Source organism: Protopterus annectens, chromosome 7.part0 (genome assembly GCF_019279795.1).
Source record: "Protopterus annectens isolate FY-2018-M chromosome 7.part0, PAN1.0, whole genome shotgun sequence".
Lineage (NCBI taxonomy): Eukaryota > Metazoa > Chordata > Ceratodontiformes > Protopteridae > Protopterus > Protopterus annectens.
In genome coordinates this window covers 980,276,606-980,297,435 of record NC_056739.1, presented here as the reverse complement: position 1 = coordinate 980,297,435, position 20,830 = coordinate 980,276,606, and the positions used below count along the sequence as shown (strand labels likewise).

The window sequence follows — 20,830 nt, the reverse complement described above, 5'->3', positions numbered from 1 at the left end:
AGGTTTACTCAAAAAGGGTTTATAAAAGGACACAAAGAGCTGATCGAATTTATGGAAATTTTTGGTCCTGTGTAAATAAAAATGTAACTGTCTATGAACATCCAATAAGTGGAGTTTATATTCCATTTTGTTAGCAAAGTTAGGAAAGAAGACAGTAAATTAATGGTTTGATTAATATTAACTGGTGATGCCACCTTGGGAAGAAAAGATGGATTGGTCTGAAGGGAAACCCTATCTTTGTGAAAAATCATATAAGGAACTTTGATGGACAAGGCTTGCAGTTCTGAAACCCTTTTAGCAGAAGTGATAGCCACCAGAAAAGCTATTTTCCAAGATAAGAATTTTAGATCTGTGGTTGCAGCAGGTTCAAAAGGCGAAGCGACCAGAGCTTGAAGAACTATAGAAAGGTCCCATGGGGGAACAGGATCCTTGACAGGGGGCGTAACAGGAAAGTCCCTTTAATAAAGGCTTTACACAGTCTGGAGGAGGCTAGTGAGGCAGAATTCTCACCCACATGAAAATGAAAAATGGCAGCCAATTGAACTTTGATAGTAAAAAAACTAGCTCCCTGTTAAAAATATTGGCTAGGAAATCAAGAATGACAGAGATAGGAGCCGTGAAGGGGTCTAAACTCCTTTGAGAGGCCCAAAAGGAAAAACGTTTCCATTTGCTGCGATAAACCTTCCTGGTTGAAACCTTATTAGCAGCCACTAGAATAGACCTAACTGAAGAGGATAATCCAGGAGTCCTAGCAATCATGGGAACTGGAGAAGCCAAGCTGTGAGCTTCAAACTGTCCAGGTTCGGATGAGGAACCCCCGATGGGTGTGAAATCAGATCCTGAATGGGATCCAAGTTCCAAGGTGGAGCCAGAAGGTGAGACCAAAGGAAGGGAAACCATACCTGGCCAGGCCAAAATGGGGCAATGAGGATCACTTTGCTCCCCAGTTGACGACCTTTCTGTAGAAACCTCGGAATAACAGGAACTTGAGGGTAAGCACACAGAAGACTGGGAGGCCAAGCATGGACTAGAGCATCTCTGGGGGACTTCCCCGGCAGGGGGTTCAGAGCGAAAAACTTGCTGCACTTTGCGTTGGAAGGAGATGTGAAGTGATTGCAGCAAGGTGCCCCCACACCAGGAAGATCTGCTCCGCTACTGAAAGATTCAGAGACCACTCATAAGGCATCAGAATAGTCCGACTTAACCTGTCCACTAGAATGTTGGACCATCCCAGAATGTGCATTGTTATGAGAAAATGACCGGTGGAGATCACCCATTCCCACACTCTCATGGTCTCACGACAAAGGGGGTAAGATCTGGTCCCTCCTTGTTTGTTGATATACCAGACCACTGACATGTTTTCTGACTGAATTGCAATGATTCCCAGAGGAAGAAAGGCATGAGGGGCCTGCAACGCTAAAAGGACCACCCTCATCTCTATAACGTTTATGTGCAAGATGGTCTCTACAAGGGACCACAGGCCTTGGACTGTCCTGCCCGAACAATGCCCACACACCCAAGTTGGGAGGCGTCCGTGGGCACTGTGGTTTGGACAGGGGATGGAACAAAGGGTCAGCCCTCCAAGATCACATCCACCATAGAAGGGATGACTGACAGACTCGACTGAGTTGTACTGGAAACCACAATGGAAGTTCCAGCAGGAACCACTGTACAGCTAGTGTCCATTGTAGAATTCTCATATGTAACCGGGCGCACGGAAGATGTGTTATGGTCACCACCATTGAACCTAAGGCCCTCAACACTGATTCCGCCAATGGGAGATGAGAATGGTAGATCAGACAGACATGCATCCTCAAGTTTTGTACTCTCTCCAAGGTCAGAAAGATTTTGTACTGTAATGTGTCTATCCTTGTCTTAATGTAGTCTATCACCTAGACAGGATTTAGAAGTGATTTGGATGCATTGATTGTGATCCCCAAATGGAGGGCAAGCTTTAAGAAATAATCCCTGGTTTGACAAAGTAGACGCCTGATGGGAGCAGTGAGGAGCCAATCGTCCAGGTACAGATAGACCTGAATCCCCTGAAACCTCAGGTGAGCCGCTACTACCGCCATCACTTTGGTGAACACCCTGGGGGCTGTGGTGAGACTAAAGGGTAGGGCTCGAAATTGGTAATGATCAACTCCTAGCCGGAAGTGAAGGAACCTCCTGGAGCTTCTGTGCATCTTTACATGATAGTAAGCATCCTGGAGGTCTAATGAGCACATCCAGTCGCTCTCTTGCAGGTACGGCATGATGAACTGTAGTGTTACCATCTGGAATTTTTCTTTGGCAACTAACAGGTTCAAGTAGATAGGTCCAGAATGGGCCTTAAGTCCCCCTTTTCCTTTGGCACCAAAAAGAACCTGGAGTAGAAGCCCGATCCGGACTGATCTGGGGGGACGGTTTCGATGGCTCGTTTTTCTAGCAGCTTGGAACTTTCTTGTGCTGCTGCCTCCATTTGCGTGGGTGGTACGTCCAGGAGGTATTTGGGAGGTTTGGGAGGAACCACAAAGGGGATAGAGTATCCTCTGGATATGATCTGACGCACCCAGCAGTCTGATGTTACGGACTCCCATGCCACCAGGTGCAAGGACAATCATCCCCCGACTGCCTCCAGAGAAAAGCAGTTGGGTAATCCCTCAGGGTTGCTGTCATGGCCTGTCCGCGAAAGGTTCTCGAGACGCAAAATTTCTCGGACCCCCTCTGCTTCTGGGCTGGCATCAATTCTGTCCTCTTCTGCCTCTGGGGGAAGAAGAGCCCTGAGTGTCCCGCGAATACTGTGACTTCTGGAACTACATCTTCTTTTGCCTTCTCTGGTTCCGGGAAAAGGATTTTTGAGGGTTCAAGAAGTGGATTCCGACAGCAGACAGTGTTTTCCCGTCCTCCTCACTCTGGACTAAAGTCTCTTTGATGGTCTTACTAAAGAGTGTAGAGCCATCGTAAGGAGCTTTGGCAAAGGACGCCTTGAAAGGTTCTGAAAAATGACATAGTCTGAGCCAGGCATTGCGCCTCATGGACACGCCAGACCCAGCTGTCCTAGCCGCTCCTTCAGTGGCATGTGAGAGGAGTCACATGGATGTATTGGAGGCTGCTTTCAAAGTGGCCATCCTCACGGAGAATGAATCCCTGTCCTCCTGCGACATGGACTTGGGGGGAAACTCAGCCAGCTCCTTGACCAGGTCGCATTGGAGTCTCGTGACTTGGGCCAGGTAGTTCAGTGCCCTGATGGAAAAGGTCGCTGAAGCATAAACCCGCTTCCCTAAGCAGTCCATCATCCACGACTCTTGGTCAGGAGTATGAACCAAGGAACTCTCTTGGGCTAGTTCCTTCTTTGTGGCTGCTGCTACCACCATGGTGTCTACGGGGGAGCCCTTGTTCCATGCTGGCCTATCTGATGGTGGACTCAGGGCGTTTAGGGATTGGTTCCATGGTGTCCGGCTCCTTCAAGGCCCACAAGGTGACCAGGTCCACCAGGGGATCTGGGGGAAGGAACACCCAGGAAGTAGATGGGCCCGCGCCAAAAGCCTCTAGGAACACGGATTCGTCAGACGAAGGTTTGGGGGCGGACCAACCTCCCCATTGGCGTAGAATTTCCATGATGTCTCCAATGGAGATATCCTCGGGAGGTGACCTGGGGAACCTTCCCCATCATCTAAACTCGTATCCTCGATGAGGGACTCGGGGGAGTCCAAGTGCCTCCTCTTACACGTATGCTTGCGAGGCACATCTCCGGTGGGGCTCTCCGGGGGTAACTCGCAAGCCACTTGTTCCTCAAGGAGAACCGTCTGGGGCACCTCGAGCACGGGCTGTCCCTCTGGAAAAATGATAGCATGCATAGACTGAGCCAGGGGGTTGGGGCAAAATCTGAGAGGACAGTTAAGGGTCTCGATCCAGAAGAGAGAACCCTTTCCACCACGTCGAACGCCGAGGGAGAACAAACCTTCTGGGGAGCCAAAATGGAAGACGCTCTCCCCGGATCCGATGTGAGAACCAGAGCCGGGCCCAAAGTGGACGGAGCTCCGAGGGAGGGAACTTGGCCCGACAACATCGGAGCCGATGAAAAAGGTTCCGCTCCCTCGGATCAGACACCCAGACTCCAGCTCTGAGAGCCACTCGGATCTGAACTGGTCAGATCCGACCTGCTTCAGGCAGTTGTTGGCATCGAGGAAACAGGTACCATCAGCACCGAACCCCTGACTAAGGCCATCCTCGGATCCGAGTACTCCGAAACCAGTGGATGGATCAGAGAAGGAGAAATTGGTGTGAAAAAGGGAAGCAAGCTCCCCCCTCCAGAGGAAGAGGGGGTTGGCAGGACCCACATCTGGATCTGAGTACGAATGAACCTCCTCATTTTATCCATGTCAACTTCCGACAAGCTCAGTGTGGACCTCTATGAGGCCAAGGACTCCAACCTGGTGAGTTGAGGAACAGAGGCCCTAAATAGAGGACGTGTCTCCTCTGCCTCCGGGGAAAATCTCAGAGATCGGAGCCGAGGGGAGTCACGGTTTCTAGCCTGACTTTTGGCGGGAGTAGATGGAAGGTCTGGAGACCTTTTGCGTTTCTGGTTTAGAAGAATGTTTGTCCTTGTGCTCTCTCTCCTTCTCTCTGCCCCTTTTTCACTCCACTTCCACAGGCTTAGATGTGGGAGTTTGTGTCCCAGCCTGGGAGTGAGGAGAAGCAAGGGCATGAGAGGAAGGAGAGGTGGATGAGGCAGAAGTGCAAGATGTCCTTTGAGGGCCAACTTAGCCTTCCTGTCTTTAATAGCGCACAGGTTAAAACCTGCACAGATAGTACACTCTGTACTCAAGTGGGCAACGCCGAAGCACATCGCACACAGAGTGTGGCCATCTGCAGGAGACAATTTATAGCCACACTCAGTGCACCTTTTAAATACAGGCTTTGGATCAGCCATGACTAAACAAGAAAAGCACACTAAAGAGGGAAAAAAGGTGAAGAAAATAACCTATTTCCTAGTCACACAACCACTCACCGCACACTCAAGACACACAGAACACTGAGGGGGAGGGGAAGCAATACAGACTAACAAACTGACACTAAACTACTTAGAAAACTTTCTAACACACAACGCACCAGCGAGGGGAGGAGGAGACAGAAGCTACACTAACCACCTAGATAGAAAATATTTGCAAAAAAGTTGCTTGAAAATACAAAAACCCACTCACTAACTTGGAGCTCAGGAGATCACTATACTTCAGGCAAGCCACAGCAAACGAGATCTGGGGGTTGGAAGGTAGTGGAGGTGTATTATGGGTAAGGGGAGGTGCTTGGAGCTCGGAGCAGATGCTAGTGAAACCGCCGGCTCAGACCCGATACGGATCCGGTATCCCACAGGTTGAAGACCAGATGAAGTAAACTACTTCAGATCAATTATTTGTTTAAGATCCTGCATTACTTTAATTTTGTTTTGCAGTCTTAAACAAGTCAGCAGCAGCCATAAAGAAGAAATTTTGATTGTCCAAAGTAGCAACTAGGAGCTTGACCTTAATATCAGGTAAGGCCTGGAGATGAATCCAAAAGTGCCTCCTCATAACTGAATCTGAAGCAGCAGCTCAAAAAGATACATCAGCTGCATCATAATTACATTTAATAAAGTGACAGACAACTTGTGAAGTAGAATTCAATAAGGAGAGGACAGAAGCTTTGCCTTGAGAGTCAAAATCTGACAAACCCCCCAAAAGTTTTGACAAAAAGGCCAAAACTTACCTGGTCATATGGGTTTGATAATTTATTGACCTGAAGACCAGAGTAGCAGAACTCTACACCTTTTTATCCAGCCTCTCCATATCCCAGCTGTCTTTACTGGAAAGGAGAAATTTGAAAGAGGTTAAAAGATTGAATGGCTTGACAGCAGAAACACAGAACACACCAGGTTCTGAAGAAGAACACTTGCAAAGGTACTTAAAGGCTTCAGGCACCTTATTACATGGTCAGGCTTTTTGGGGGCTGGAGGTTGGAAATCAGGAGCCAAAGAGGCAGTTGCAAATGTATCCAGCAAGGCATCCAACATGGGGAACAGCAGGTGGTTTAGTAAATTCCATTTGTAACAGCTCGTAATACCTTTTTTGAATCTCAGAGACTTATGAGCAGTCCCACTTAAAATGTTCCATCAAGTAAACCACAGTGTCCTTAAAGAACAATTCCTAAAAGGGAGACTCAGAACTTAAGGAATCATCTTCCTCAGACCCATAGTCCAAAGAGGAGTAATTTGTAAGGAGTAAACCAATGAATGTCTAGTTCAGTAGCAGAACATTTTTATTATGAACATCAGAGTCAGTCCAATGTGTTATTAGGTACAATATTAGAGAAAGTTGTAGATAACCATTTGTATAAAAATATTAAAAATGTTTTACTGTATAAAGAAGCAGTTTATATTTTAAAATTTGATACTTTGATACCACAAGGAATGAATTTAGATTTTAATTGGAGAGTTTTACTTTAAATAATTTTGTATGTAATTAAATAATAGGATTATTGGATAATTGATTTAATGAATGTATTATAAATATATAGTGTGAAGTTTGTTCAGTATTCTCCTGTGAAGGCATCGGCCGAGACGTCAGAGGATTAAATGCTGTTTTGCTTCATTTTGGGTCACCAGTTTGTGTTTTTTTACTTCACTTTTTCCAGTTTGTAGTTTAACTGGCATTGGTCCTATGGCTAGTGACCCAAATATAAACTTGCCTAGGGTGTTTCGAGGTACTGCAGATTTGCAGCAGAGACCCATGGATAAGTATTTATCCCAACCTAATGAGAGAATGGTGAATTTGTCTTTCTACTGAGGCTGTTATTGGATCCACTAGTAATTTGCAGACCTGCACCTCAAATCTACAAGCCTGGAATAAGTGGGATATGAATTGCAGGCTTTCCAATCCATTTTCTTCTACTGAACGGAAACAACATGTACCAATGAGCATGGAAATAAAGGTACTGTGCGAGTCTCTTGAGCAATTATTTTATAAAGAGACATCTGTGTTCCTAAATGTGCAGAGTTTGACTAAGTATCTTGAATTAGAAATAACCCGCCCGTGGTTTGAGAGTATACAAAATCCAGCAACACCTTTTAATTTGGAAGATGATGTAGATTCTATCTTCCATAAAGGCAGCCCATAAATGTGCAACCGAATGGGTTGCTATACTTGTCGAGCGTGACAGGTTGAAACAAACTAATTTACAAAAGGATAACAATGTTTCGTGTAGTAATATCATGTCCAAAACAGGTCCAGAATTTCTGGATAATATCCTGAAAGATATTAATATTAAATTGAAGGGTCGTGAACAGGATATCATGAACAGAAAAAGGAATAAATTAATTAGAGATAGTAGAGATTATGACAATGGTTTGGCCTTTATTTCGAAGGCCAGTAGGAAGAATGCTAAACATCATGTGAGTTTTAAGGAAGGGAAGAGGGTGGATGAGCCATCTTTTAAAACAGTTTCATCGGGTACGGATGATAACTGTGCATATAATGGTGAATATCCGCCCTCACCACCAGCGCAAAACATTGAACAACATCAGCAAACTTTTCGGAACCAATGGGGAAATAAAACGTTCTATCAGGGTAAGAAACGGCAGCGAGAAGGACAGTTTAATCAACAGCATCAGCAATACCCCCAACAACAACACCAGCAATGGCAATATAAGAACAAAAGGGGTAGATGGTAAAGTGGACTCTTATGTGGTAAATTTGTCTGGCTACAATTTAAATATGTATGAACAGGCCGTATTAGAATGCGGCCTAAAATTTATTCCTACAGTATTACCGAGGCTTCATGATTTAAAATGTGATGTGTTCAAGTTTATTAGGAAGTTACAATTGAAGCATATGTTTAGACATAATTTGGAGGTTGTACCATAGATTTCTGATGTAAATGAGAATGTTTATTTTATGTATGATGATTTTGATGAAAAAGCTTCTGTTATTAGTGATGACAGTTTTTTTTTCCTGTGTATCTGATGAGGCTATTAATGCATATTATTTATTTGATACAAGTGGTATAGAAACAAAAAAGTAAATTCATACCTATGTTTAATTGTGTTGAAATTATACAGTTTCCAAACATGCTAAATTATTCTATTGAACAAGAATTTGTTACATTTAAAAAAAGTATGAATATTAATTATAGCTTGACTAAAAATGAGTGGTTAGCACTGCAAGCATTGGGAAGAAATGCAGATTTGATACTCAAACCTGCAGATAAAGGTAACAAATTAGTTTTGTTACATATTTCTCAATATTTAGAAATGTGCTATAATCACTTGAATGATGTGACTGTGTATGAAAAGGCACATGGGGATATGTATGAACTGGCTATTTCTGAGTATGAACAATTGCTATATAAGGGTATCAAGTTACGGTACCTGACTGAAGAAGATGTTAAAAAGAAGTTCTGTCATTATAATGCTAGTATGGCGAATTTTTATTGTGTACCAAAAATTAATAAAAGTGTTGTTAATCCACCAAGGCACCCTATTGTTTCTGGAAGTAATTATTTTTTGCATAACATAGGATGTCTTTTACATGAATTAAGGTATTACTGTTACCAGCTTATGTGAAGGATGTATCTGATTTTTTGCATAAAATACAGAATATAGGCTGGAATATAGGAGGGAAGTAAATAGTGTGGTAAGAAATAGCCAGGGAATTGTTATGGCTAAGCTTGTATAGGCCCTAGGGCCGATAGCCTAGTACCAACCTATGAACCTATGAATGACCAGATGTACTGGATTACTCTTGATGTAAAGAGTTTGTATACAAATATTTATCATGAATTTGGCCTAGAAGCAGTGAGATTTTTCTTATGGCAAGGTCCAGCAACTGAATATATAGTGGAATGTTATATTTCTGTCTTACAAAAAACTTTTTTGAATTTAGAGGAGAATTGTTTCAACAAAAACAGGGTACAGCAATGTGGGCAGCATTTGCCCCTTCATATGCCAACTTAAGCATGGGTTTGTTTGAACAAGAATGTGTTTATAGAACTTCATTTTTCCATCAACATGTTAAAAATTATAGCAGGTTTATAGATGACTTGATTTTCTTGTGTGAAGGAGGGGAAGCAAAAATTGATGAGGTTATATTGGAGTTGCAAAGTAATAGATTTGATCTTAAATTCGAAGGTATACAAATTGGAAAAAAGTATCATTTTTGGATGTAGAGGTAAATGTATCCAAGGGATAACTACATACTAAGATACATAGAAAATTTGAAGATCAAGTTAAGTACCTTAAGGCTACTAGTAGCCAAACCCCCCCCCCCCCCACACACACACGAAAGAAGCACTTCCCATTGGAGAATTCACTAGGTTGCAGAGATTATGTAATGATACAGAAGAATTAAAACAGGAAATTCAAAGAATGCATAATATGTTCTACTCTACAGGGTATAGCCAGCAAATAATAGACAAAGCTTATTATAAAACTAATCAGCTTAATACACAGGAATATAAACAAGATAGAGATATAATAAGTTATGACAGTAATATAAAATAAAATAATTTAGAGATTTACTTTATCACATTATATAATGTTTTCAGTGATAAGGTGATTGCTATGGTGAAATATTATTGGAATGTTTTAAAAAAAATCTAAGGAGGCAAGAGATTGGTTACCAGATAATTTAAAACTCTCCTGTAAAGTAAGGAGAAATATTAAAAGTTTCTTAGTTAAAGGTAGGTTGGTTAAAGCAGAACTTAAATTTTATGATGCACCAACCGCAGTTGGTACTGAAATCTGTGGTAAATGTAAAGCATGTGAGTATATAGTTACAGGGTTTGATAATATAAATGGTAGAAAATTTGATAGTAAAGCAAATGTTAGATGTGATACAGAGGGCATTATATATGCACTTAAATGCCCTTGTAATAAGTTTTATATTGGGGAAACGAAAAGGCCTTTTAAAGTTAGATTACTTGAACATATTAGAGACATTTAAAATGCTAAAATGTCTAGTTCAGTAGCAGAACATTTTATTATGAACATCAAAGTCAGTCAAATGGGTTACTAGGTACAATATTAGAGAAAGCTGTAGATAACTATTTGTATAAAAATATTAAAAATGTTTTACTGTATAAAGAAGCAGTTTATATTTTAAAATGTGATACTTTAGTACCACAAGGAATAAATGTAGATTTTAATTGGAGAGTTTTACTTTAAATTATTTTGTATGTAATTAAATAATAGGATTATTGGATAATTGATTTAATGAATGTATTATAAATATGGAGTGTGAAGTTTGTTCAGTATTCTCCTGTGAAGGCATCAGCCGAGACATCAGAGGATTAAACGCTGTTTTGCTTCATTTTGGGTCACCAGTTTTTGTTTTTTTACTTCAGTTTTTCCAGTTTGTGGTTTAACTGATAATTTATTGACCTGAAGGCCAGATTAGCAGAACTCTACACCTTTTTCTCCAGCCTCTCCATATCCCAACTGTCTTTACCGGAAAGGAGAAATTTGAAAGAGGTTAAAAGCTTGAATGACTTATAGCAGAAACACAGAACACACCAGGTTCTGAAGAAGAACACTTGCAAAGGTACTTAAAGTTTTCAGGCACCTTATTAAATGGTCAGGCTTTTGGGGGGGCTGGAGGCTGGAAATCAGGAGCCAAAGAGGCAGTTGCAAATGTATCCACCAAGGCATCCAACATGGGGAACAGCAGGTGGTTTAGTAAATTCCATTTGTAACAGCTCATAATACCTCTTTTGAATCTCAGTGACTTATGAGCAGTCCCACTTAAAATGTTCCATCAAGCAAACCACAGTGTCCTGAAAGAACAAATCCTGAAAGGGAGAATCAGAACTTAAAGAATCCTCTTCCTCACACCCATAGTCCAAAGATGAGGTCATTTGTAAGGAGTAAACCAATGATTCATCTCCTGAATCCACCTCATTATCAGAAGATTCAGGTTCCCTAGTCCTTTTGGCTGGAGTAGATGACCAAGGAGAAGCAGTAACAAATAACCCCTGAGACGGACTCAAGTCCATCAGGGCATTGAACAAACTCTGGGTACAGTCCTCCCATTCCCTCTGGGGATCCTTAGTATTTGGAGAATTATGTTTAGTTTTCTGCTTCTTCTTTAGTGGGATGTCAGCTTGGACCAACCTAGGGGGCTCAGAGCCATGCCTAGACTCAATATCGGTACCAGGAACCTCTTCTTTAACAAGAATTTGGGAAATTCCTCTAGGCCCTTTGGAAATGATCAGCCATGGTTCCCCCTCAACACCCATAGCGGGTGTTTGCATTGCCTCAGAGGATGTGAAAGAAGCCCTTCCCCTGCTAACCTCAGACAGGGTTGCAGCAGAGGAAACCGGCATTGGCAGCAGATGGTCTTCAGGATCTTCATCCACCTTGAGAGAGATGTCTGGTGGAGGCAGGACAGCAGCAGAGTCAGACTGAGACTTTTTGGCCTTCTTTTTAAGAGACAACTGTACCTCTGGGCCAGTGAATTTGGCCATGGTACCCTGGATCACAGTTTGAGATGCTGATTCTCAAGATAAATGGATAAAGAAGACAGATGGCTGCAAAGAGTTTTAGGAATAAAAGCTTGGCACTAGGTATGATCACCTAAAGCCCCTAGGTAGAATAAACACTTTTCATGACAACCTTTATGGAGAATCTTCCTCCCACATTGACATCTTTCCTTCTTGAATGACATGAATCCTAAGTACACAGAGAAAAGAAGGAACCCCAAGGGGCACTTATCTGTAAATGGCTCATTAGAAACCAGTTCAGCTTAGGGCATTTAGACTGATCTTCAACTGTAGCATTTAGACTGCTGGCAAAGTTCTGAGTATGCAGTGTGCGTACGTCACCTTTATGCTTTAAGCTAGATGAACCATGGGTGGTCCACATGAAAGGACATTTTGGAGTACTGCGGAGCCAAAAGCAGCTCTGTTCCTAGAAACCAAATCCAATTTGTAATGAGCAATAAATGTATGAGCATTGGACTGAGTGGCAGCTGCACAAATGTCATCTATGCAAGCTCTTGACCAAAAGGCTGAGGATACATCCATAGACCTTGTGCACTGAGCTCCAGGAGGCTTAGACAAGGCCAGCCCTCTTTTACTATATACACAAAAGAGATGCAATCAGTTAACTATTTGGCCAGTGCAACTTTGGAAACTGTCTTACCCAATCTGTTAGGTGAAAAGAATGCAAACAACTGGTCAGTCTTCTAGAAATCTTTGGTTCAATGGAAATAAAACCAGAGCTGTCCATGTACATCCAAAATATGGACCATGTTGTGATGCCCCACCACTGGCCCAGTAATCAAGGAGCCTCAGTCCTCACCACTGGTAAAAGTGGGGGGCGTGCACTGGGAGGCTGGCAGGTACACACACAGTATTTCCAGATGATGGTGTCTGCATCAAGTGCAATTTCTCTTAAGAACACACAGAGACCACAGACAGTCCGGGGGTGGTTTCTCCATCATTGCAGAACAGTCTCAAATGAACAAAGAAAAATATCTAAACTAAATTAAGCTTTGCTATACTCCTGACTATCTCTAACAGAGTTACCATAACCTAAGACCTTACTTATTAGACAGCAAGGCAGATATGGTGAGTCGATCTTGATCTTGATGTTGTCAGTTCCAAAACAGAATGCTGCATCTCACCGTCTCAGTCAGAGACTTCTTAAATTAATATCTGAAATATTACTGCTGGGATAGCTTGCAGATTGACATCATTTCTTGCCATCTGACTCTATCCCAGGTGAACCCCCCACTACTGGAATCTGTTAGTATTTAGCCTCATAATCATCAGCCCCTTTTCCCCCATTTTTTTTCTAAATGGGGTTGGGGTATTGTGTTAACTGTCACCATCTCTCTCGATTCAGTGCCACACTTCTGTCCTTCTTCAACAATCATGCCTGACTATCGCAAATCTTCTTTCACACAATCCATCCACCTCTTTGCTGGACATCCTCACTTCCTCTTACCTTCTTCCTGTCTGTCCCAAATCTTCCTCACCAGATTGTCTTATACGTTTCTGCACATGTGTCCAAACCACCGTGATCTGTTCTTTATTATCTTTTCTGCAATCACAGCTAATTTGGCTTCTGCGTTAATGTCCTCATTTCTTCGTCTGCCCCACAGTGTGCATCCTGACACCCTTCTCAGGCACTTCATTTTCTTCACCTCTACCTTCTTCAACTTCAACTGTTCTGCCTTTACTGCCCAGGTTTCTGTACCATACAGTAGTACTGGTTGCACCACTGTCTTGAACACCTTATTTTTCAGCTTCTTTGGCATTCTTCTGTCAGACTACACTTGACACTCTATGCCAGTTGGCTGCAGCCCTTATGATTCTAGCTCTGACCTCTTCATTCAGACTTCCCTTCTCCTCAACCACCCCTCCCAAATACCTGAAGCTGTTTACCTGTCCCACTGTCTTCCCCTCTATCTCTATTCTCTATTCTCAGCTTCTTCTGATTTCCCCAGTTTGCTGCCATTACCACAATCTTATATGTGCTTAGTTTCATTCTATGTTGCTTCAGTTTTGCATTCCATTCTCCTATCCTTTGCTGAAGTTCTAGCTCAGAGTCTGCCTGCAATGCCACATTGTTTGCATACAGCAGCTTTGTTGATCTGTCCCCTCCGACCTGTTTGCTAATGTAGTTCATCACCAGAATGAACAGCAATGGGCTCAGAGCTGAACCCTGGTGTACACCCAATCCCACTGGGAACCCCTCTTTGAGGATGAACACTGTTCATACTTGAGTCATTGGGTCCTTGTACATAGCCTGCACTAATTCTACCAATGTTTCTGAGACTTCAACCCACTGCAGTACTGCCCAGATCAGCTTTCTTGGGACCTTGTCATATGCTTTCTCCAAGTCTAGGAATGCCCAGTTGGACTGTCTCTTCATCTCTATCGTCTTCTCAAGTGTCTGTCTCACTGCAAACATCGAGTCAATTGTGCTGCATCCTGATCTGAATCCGAACTGCTCATCTTACATTCTACTACTCTGCGTATCCATTTAGCAGTCACCCTCTCCAGAACTTTCATACAGTTTGATAGGAGTTTGAAGCCAAGTACTGCCCACAGTTGTGGATGTCCCCTTTGTTCCTGTACAATGGCACAAGTATGCTTATTCTCCAGTCATCTGGGGTACACCTTTGTCTCCACACAGCTAATAGTATCCTCAGGAGCCATTTCTCCCCTATCTCACCCAGCATCTTTATCATATCTGCTGTGACCTCATCTGAGCCTGCTGCTTTCCCTGACTTCATTTTCTTTAGTGCTGTTCTTGTTTCTTCTAGGGTGGCACCTCTTCTTCTCTCATCGTAGGCTGTATCTGGGGCAGTACAACTTCTGTGGGGTTTTCTTCATTCAGAAGCTGCTGGAAATACTCCTTCCATCTGCCTTTGATGTCCTGTGGACTGGTGAGCAGGTTGTTGCTGGCATCCCTTATGAAGGGTGTCTGACTATCTTCTTTATCTTTCTGTCTTTGCCTTGCAACCTGATACAGTTTCATTGAGCCACTTACTGAATCACTTTCCAGAAGTTGGTAGAGTGCCTCCAATGCCCAAATTCTTTGCTATTGCAACTTCTTTCTTAGCTTCTTTGTTAGCCAACCAGAAATCATTCCTAGCCTGGTCAGTCTTTTCTATCTCCCACTTCTTCCTGCACTCCTCCTTTCTTTTGATGACTTCCTGGACTTCTGCATTCCACCACCAGCTTTCCTTATGTACCTTATTTCCATACCTGACTCAGCCACATATCTTTTCTGTAGTCATAACACGTGCTGTTTTTAGGCACTGCCATTCTTGTTCAACTCCACCTATTTCCTCCTCTTCTTGGGGTGCTAGAGCCCTGAATAATTCCTTGAACTGTTGTACTTTCTCTCCAGTCAACTTCCAGGTTTTCAGCCTGGTCTCTGTTGACTGTAGAGCCTAATCTGACCACTGCTTGCAGCTGATTGTGGCAACTAATGTTTATGTTGTGAGCTGACTGTTTTTCTGGGAATGACTTTGCAATCATGGATTCTACCCCAGTGCCTTTTCCTTACTAGGAGGAAGTCTACCAGAGTTGCATGTTGGCTACTCTTGTACGTGATCTTGTGACTGTCTCTTTCTGAACCATGTGTTGTCTACTATCAAGCCATTTGCCAGACAGAAGTTTAGAATGGCTTCTACTTCTTTATTCCTGTTGCCCCACCCATGTGAACCCAGGCAGTCCTCATGTCCTGTGCTGTCTGTCCCGATATGTGCATTCAAGTCACCCATTATCAACACCAATTCATGTTGTCCTGCTTTATCTAGTAGGTCCTGTAACTGCTGTCTGAATGCACTCTTTTCCTCACTATCACAACCCTGATGTATCACATCTACCTGTGAAAATACACAGACAAGGGCTTTCCTCAGATATCTGATGGCTGCTGAAGTCATAAAACAATAAAACACTTTCAGTACAATACAGAAAGTTACCTAGTTTTAGAGATTGTTTCTCCTTGCTAACATAAAATAATTTAATTTCAGCTATTTGTCTGAAATTTACTAGACTGAGGTTAACTTCCTGTATTCCAGTTTCCACTGTTAAAATACATACATTTACACAGTTACAATAGTGCATGTACATTTCTATTCTTTTCAGGTAGGGCACACTGTGGATCCATTTTAAACACAAGCATTTTGCAAACCCTTTTCAACACACATCTGTACAAACAAGTCTGATATACACGGAACATACAGTTCTAATACAGTTGTAACACAAGCATCTTACACAAATCATTTCGATATTCACCAATGACATATAATGATTTATAAAATTCCAGATAGCTCTGCCAGCAGTATCTCCTTTCGTGACACATGTACTCTCCCTTGTTTGAAAAAATTTTGAAAGAAATCTGGGAGGTTACTGGCTTTCTTGATATTAGACTCAGAAGCTACATTAGGCAAATAAGCTGGGTTGGTCCATAAGGAAACACCGTCTTTGTGGAAAACCAAGTAAGAAGGTTTGGAAGATAAAATCTGGAGTTTGGATACTCATCTAGGTGATGTAATAGTGACTAGAAAAATGTTTTTCTAAGACAAAAATTTAAGGTCTGACCTGGCTGAGGGTTCAAACGGGCCTTGGGTCTGACCTTGAAGCAAGATAGTTAAATCCCAAGGAGGAGTAGGATCTTTTAGTGAAGGTCTAAGTAAAAACAAATCCTTTGAGAAAGGTTCTGTATAATTTAGAAGAAGCTAAGAAAGAATTATTTTCACCTAGATGGAAATTTGAAATGGCAGCCAACTGGACCTTAATAGATGAAACGTGAGTCCCTTCATTGAAAATTGAAGCTAAAAAGTCAAGTGCAGCTGGTTTAGGGGCAGAAAAGGGGTCCATCTTAAAAGCCCAGAACACAAATCTCTTCCACTTACTTTTGTAAGTCTTTCTAGTAGAAGCTTTTTGGGAAGATAGCAAAATATAACAGACCAGGGAGAAAAGCTTGAGCTATCTAACAATCAGTGGAACTGGAGAAACCATAAGGTCAGTCTGAGGCCTGTTATGTCCGAATGAGTCATCCCTGTCGGGTGAGACAGGAGGTCTGGATTGGGATCCAGTATCCATGGCATATGTAGGAGATGGGGCAGAGGAAGGGAAAACAAATTTGATGAGGCCAAAAGGTGCAATGAGGATGACTATGCTCTTTAACTAGTATGGTTTCTGTAGAAATTTGGGGATGAGAGGTAATGGGGGGATAAGCATAGAAAAGACTGGAAGGTTAATTGTGGACTAGAGCATCTCTCAGTGACTCCCCCATTGGAGGAAGCAGAGCAAAGAACCTGCTGCACTTGTTCAGGAGAAAAGCAAAAAGGTCGCAGCATGGCTGGCCCCATTGACAGAAAATTCTTTCCACCACTTTGACATTGAGAGACCACTTGTGAGGCATCAAAATGGATCTGCTTAACTTGTTTGCAATCACGTTGACTTTCCCCTGGTATGTGTGTTGCTATGAGAAGGTGCTGGAAGAGATCACCCATTGAGACACTCTCAATGCTTCTCGACATAGTGGGTAAGATATGGTTCCCCCTGTTTGCTGATGTACCAGAGAACAGACATATTGTCTGGCTAAATAACAATTGTCCCAGAAGGGAGAACATCTTGAAAGTTCTGCAATGCTAAGAGTACTGCTCTCATTTCTAGATCACTGATGTGCATCTTGGCCTCTTCTGGGGACCCCATACCTTGGACTGTCCTTTTCAGGTAGTGCCCCCCCCCCACCCCAGTTGGGAGGTGGCTATGGGAAAGAGAAGAACAAATGGATGGCCTAGGGAAACTCTGTCCAAGTGAAGCCACCACAGAAGATATTTTTTGCAAGACAGTGATCTTGACAGGGGTGGACAAAGGTTGCTGAAGAAGAGATCACAGTACTGATAGAGTCCATTGCAGAATACGTATGTGAAACCTTGCTAAAGGAACTAGAGTGATAGCTGTTGCCATGAATCCTAAGGCTTATAAGATTAGACGTGCTGACAGAGATGTGTGCAAGAGCACTTTCATGACCTGGGATCCAAATGTCTGAATTTGTGTAGGTGGAAGACAGGCTATCCCAGTAACAGTGTTTAGAAGAGCACCTATGAACTCCAGACAAAGCATGGGTGTGAGTTGAGACTTGCTGTAACTGACTGTGATGCCTAGATGAAGACACAACTGGAGCAAGTAGTCCCTTGCCTGCAGAAGCAGATGAGAGATGAGGCAGTTAGGAGCTAATCGTCTAGATAAGGAAACTATCAGAACCCCATCAGTCTTAGGTGAGCTGGTACCACTGCTTTGCATTTGGTGAATATCCTGGGGGTTGTGGTGAGGCCAAAAGACAGTGCTCTGACTTGGTAATGACTGGCTCCCAGCTGGAAGCACAGATATCTCCCTGAGTATCTGTTCACTTTAGTGTGATAGTACACATTCTGAAGATCTATTGAGAACATCCAACTGTTGTTTCACAGTAGAGGCAAAATGGACTGAATCGTTACCATCCAGAACCTTGAGTATTTCACATATTGGTTTAACCTGCTGAGATCCAGGAAGGGTCTCAAGTCCCATCTTCTTTGGCACTAACAAGAATCTGGAGTAAGTTTTGGATCCTGTCTGGTCTGGGGGGGTCCTCCTGGATTACTTTTTTCTGAGCAGCTTCTCTATTTCTAATGCTGCTGTCTCCCTCTGACTGGGCGGATCATTGGAAATTCTTTTATTTCTTGCAGTGAGGAGGCTGGGAAAAGGATATGATATAACTTCTGGATATAATTCTCTGCACCAAAGAATCTTTTGCGATGGATGCCCAGGCTTTTTGGTGCAAAGACAAATGCCCCTGACTGCCTCCAGAGGGCAGCAGTTGAGCCATCCTTTCAGGAGAGCTGGAAGGTTTGCCTAAGAAGGAATTCCAGAAAACCTAGTTCTGTGGCCCACCTCTTCTGCATGGATAGCATCTTCCTTTAGATATCTCCTCTCTGCCTCTGAGAGAACTATCTCCTCATGAGTCTTGGAAAAGACCCTGGGATTTGTGGAACCACATCCTTCTACCTCCTCACTGATTCCAGGAAAAAGGCCTTTGAGGGGAAGAAAAATGTACCCCTATGGCAGACAAGGTAAAATTTCTATCTTGCTCACTTTTGGAGTGCATTTTTTTTTTTTACTTTAGGGCCAAATAAGGAAGATTCATCAAACGGAGCACTGATGAATGAAGACTTGAAGGGCTCCACAAACTTGCACAGGCACATCCAGGAATGTCTCCTAATGACTATCCTGAACCCACTGCCTATGAGGTATCTTCTGCAGCTAGGAAATCTGCCTCATGAACGCATTAATTATAGATTAAAGGGTGGCCAGTCGTGAAGTGACTATATTTTTATTTTGGTCCTCCACATATAGACACCCAGAAAGAGATCTGGAGAGCTCCTTAATCAAATTCCTTTGCAATCTCATGAAATATGGCAAGTAATTCAATAACCACAGAGCAAAGGTTTCTGAAGCATAAATGCCCTTACTGAATCTGTCCAAGGCCCTAGATTCCCTGTTAGGGGGATGGAGAGAAGAGCTCTGTTCCTCAAGCTCTTTCTTAGTGGTGGGTGCCACAACCATGGCATCACCTGGGACCTCTTGCTCCAGTGTGATCTGTAATTTGGAGGGACTGAGAATTTGGGTGTTTATGGAAGGGGTTCACAGTATCCAGTTTCTTCCATGCCTGGCATGAGACGGTGCCTATAATTTCATCAGCCAGGGGGCTTACACAAGATGAAGCCAGGCCACACCTGAAAGCCTTCAGGAATACCAACTCCTCTTGGGAAGGGGTTTCGGAAGACTGACAACCTTTTTGATTTAGGAGTTCAAGAATGTCTCCAAAGGAGACGTCTTCAGGTGGTGATCTGGGGGACCCTTTCCCTTCAACCAAATTGGTGTCCTCAGTGACAGAGTCCTGAGGGGAATCCAAGTGTCTCCTTTTACACGTTCTCTTCTGAAGGACCTCATTAGTGGGATGTTATTGTGAGGTATCAGAAGTGATAGGGGATTCTTGAGGGACTGACTGGAGACTTAAATGGGCTGGCTGTCCCAGTGGAATAAAAGATTGAGGCTCAGAGTGAAGACCTGAAGGTGGTAAAATTATATGATCCAATGGGGGGGGGGTAGGGATGCCCTTTCTCTAGGTAAAGAGTAAGCCCTCTCCACAATCTCAAACGCAGAGTGCCTAGGGAAGACTGAAGTTGGAAGTTGCGGAGCTGACATTTCCTGCACCACTGACCACTGAATCCCTGTAAGCCCACCACCAGAGGATGAAGTCAGACCCAAGCTGTCCCGAGCTGAAGCTCCAAGGGGCACGGACCATTCTTACAACTTTGGAGTCGACCCTGGTCCCCTGAATCCGGTGCCGACACTTCGGCTCTGAGATTCCTCCTACTGCAAAAGACTCAGAGCTGAATGACTTAGGGAAGTTACTGGAGTCAAAGAATGAGCTGTCTTTGGATCTGATAAGGTCACCCTCAGGGATCTCAGATCCGGGGGCTCTGAAACCACAGGCTGGATCAAAGAAGAAGAAACTAAAGGAGAACTGGTCACAGGCAAGCTCAAAGATATGATGGGAGACAGAGCTGGAATTACCCTCATCTGGATCTGACCTCTGAAGAATTTCCTCATCATCTTGTTCACTTCAGCCTCAAACAAACTCCTGGAAGATCTGAGTGAGGAGAAAGTGGATAGTGGCTTTGAGTGCTTACATGGATGTGGATACTCCTGCAAAAATGGGGAAGGGAGTCAAGAAGATATTGGATCTGAGGAACGAAGAGGTGGCTGGATCCGAGGCAATTTAGTTTTCAAAGCAGTAGAATCTGTAGTTGTCTGATCCGATTTTTTTTTTTTTAATATTTTTAGAGGTGGCTTTGAGGATAGAGCCAAAGAGACAGTAGGATCTGAAGATCTCTTTATAGACTCTTTGACTTTGAAAGTTGAAGTGGGCTTCCCTTTGTCAGATTTTTTTAGAGGGGGTTTGAACCCCAGCTGTAATAGAGGAACAAGAAGGATAACGAAGAAGACCCTTCAAAATTAGTTTGTTGCATCCATCTGTGAGTGCCCTGGTACTGAAACCAGCACAAATAGAACAATCTACATCTAAATCGGAACAATAGGCGCATTCTCTTTGGATATCTGAATTAGGTATTTTGTGCCCACAGGAGATGCATTTCTTGAAGCCAGTTGGTTTGTCAGCCATCCTTTTGTTCTAGTTCTAAAAAGGGAAAGGCACATAACTACAAGAACAAAAATTATATATTACTTTTACTTTGTAATAAAAGGCAAGAAAAGCTATCAACAGTGGTAGTCAAGGGTATTCTAAAAT

General features: G+C 43.0%; 1 protein-coding gene across 2 annotated transcripts in view; it reads right to left on the bottom strand.

Moving 5' to 3' along the window:
• The window catches only part of REC114 (REC114 meiotic recombination protein), a 1,356,532-nt gene that overhangs the window by 390,611 nt on the left and 945,091 nt on the right, over positions 1-20,830 (bottom strand). The gene's annotated exons all lie outside the window — the stretch shown is intronic.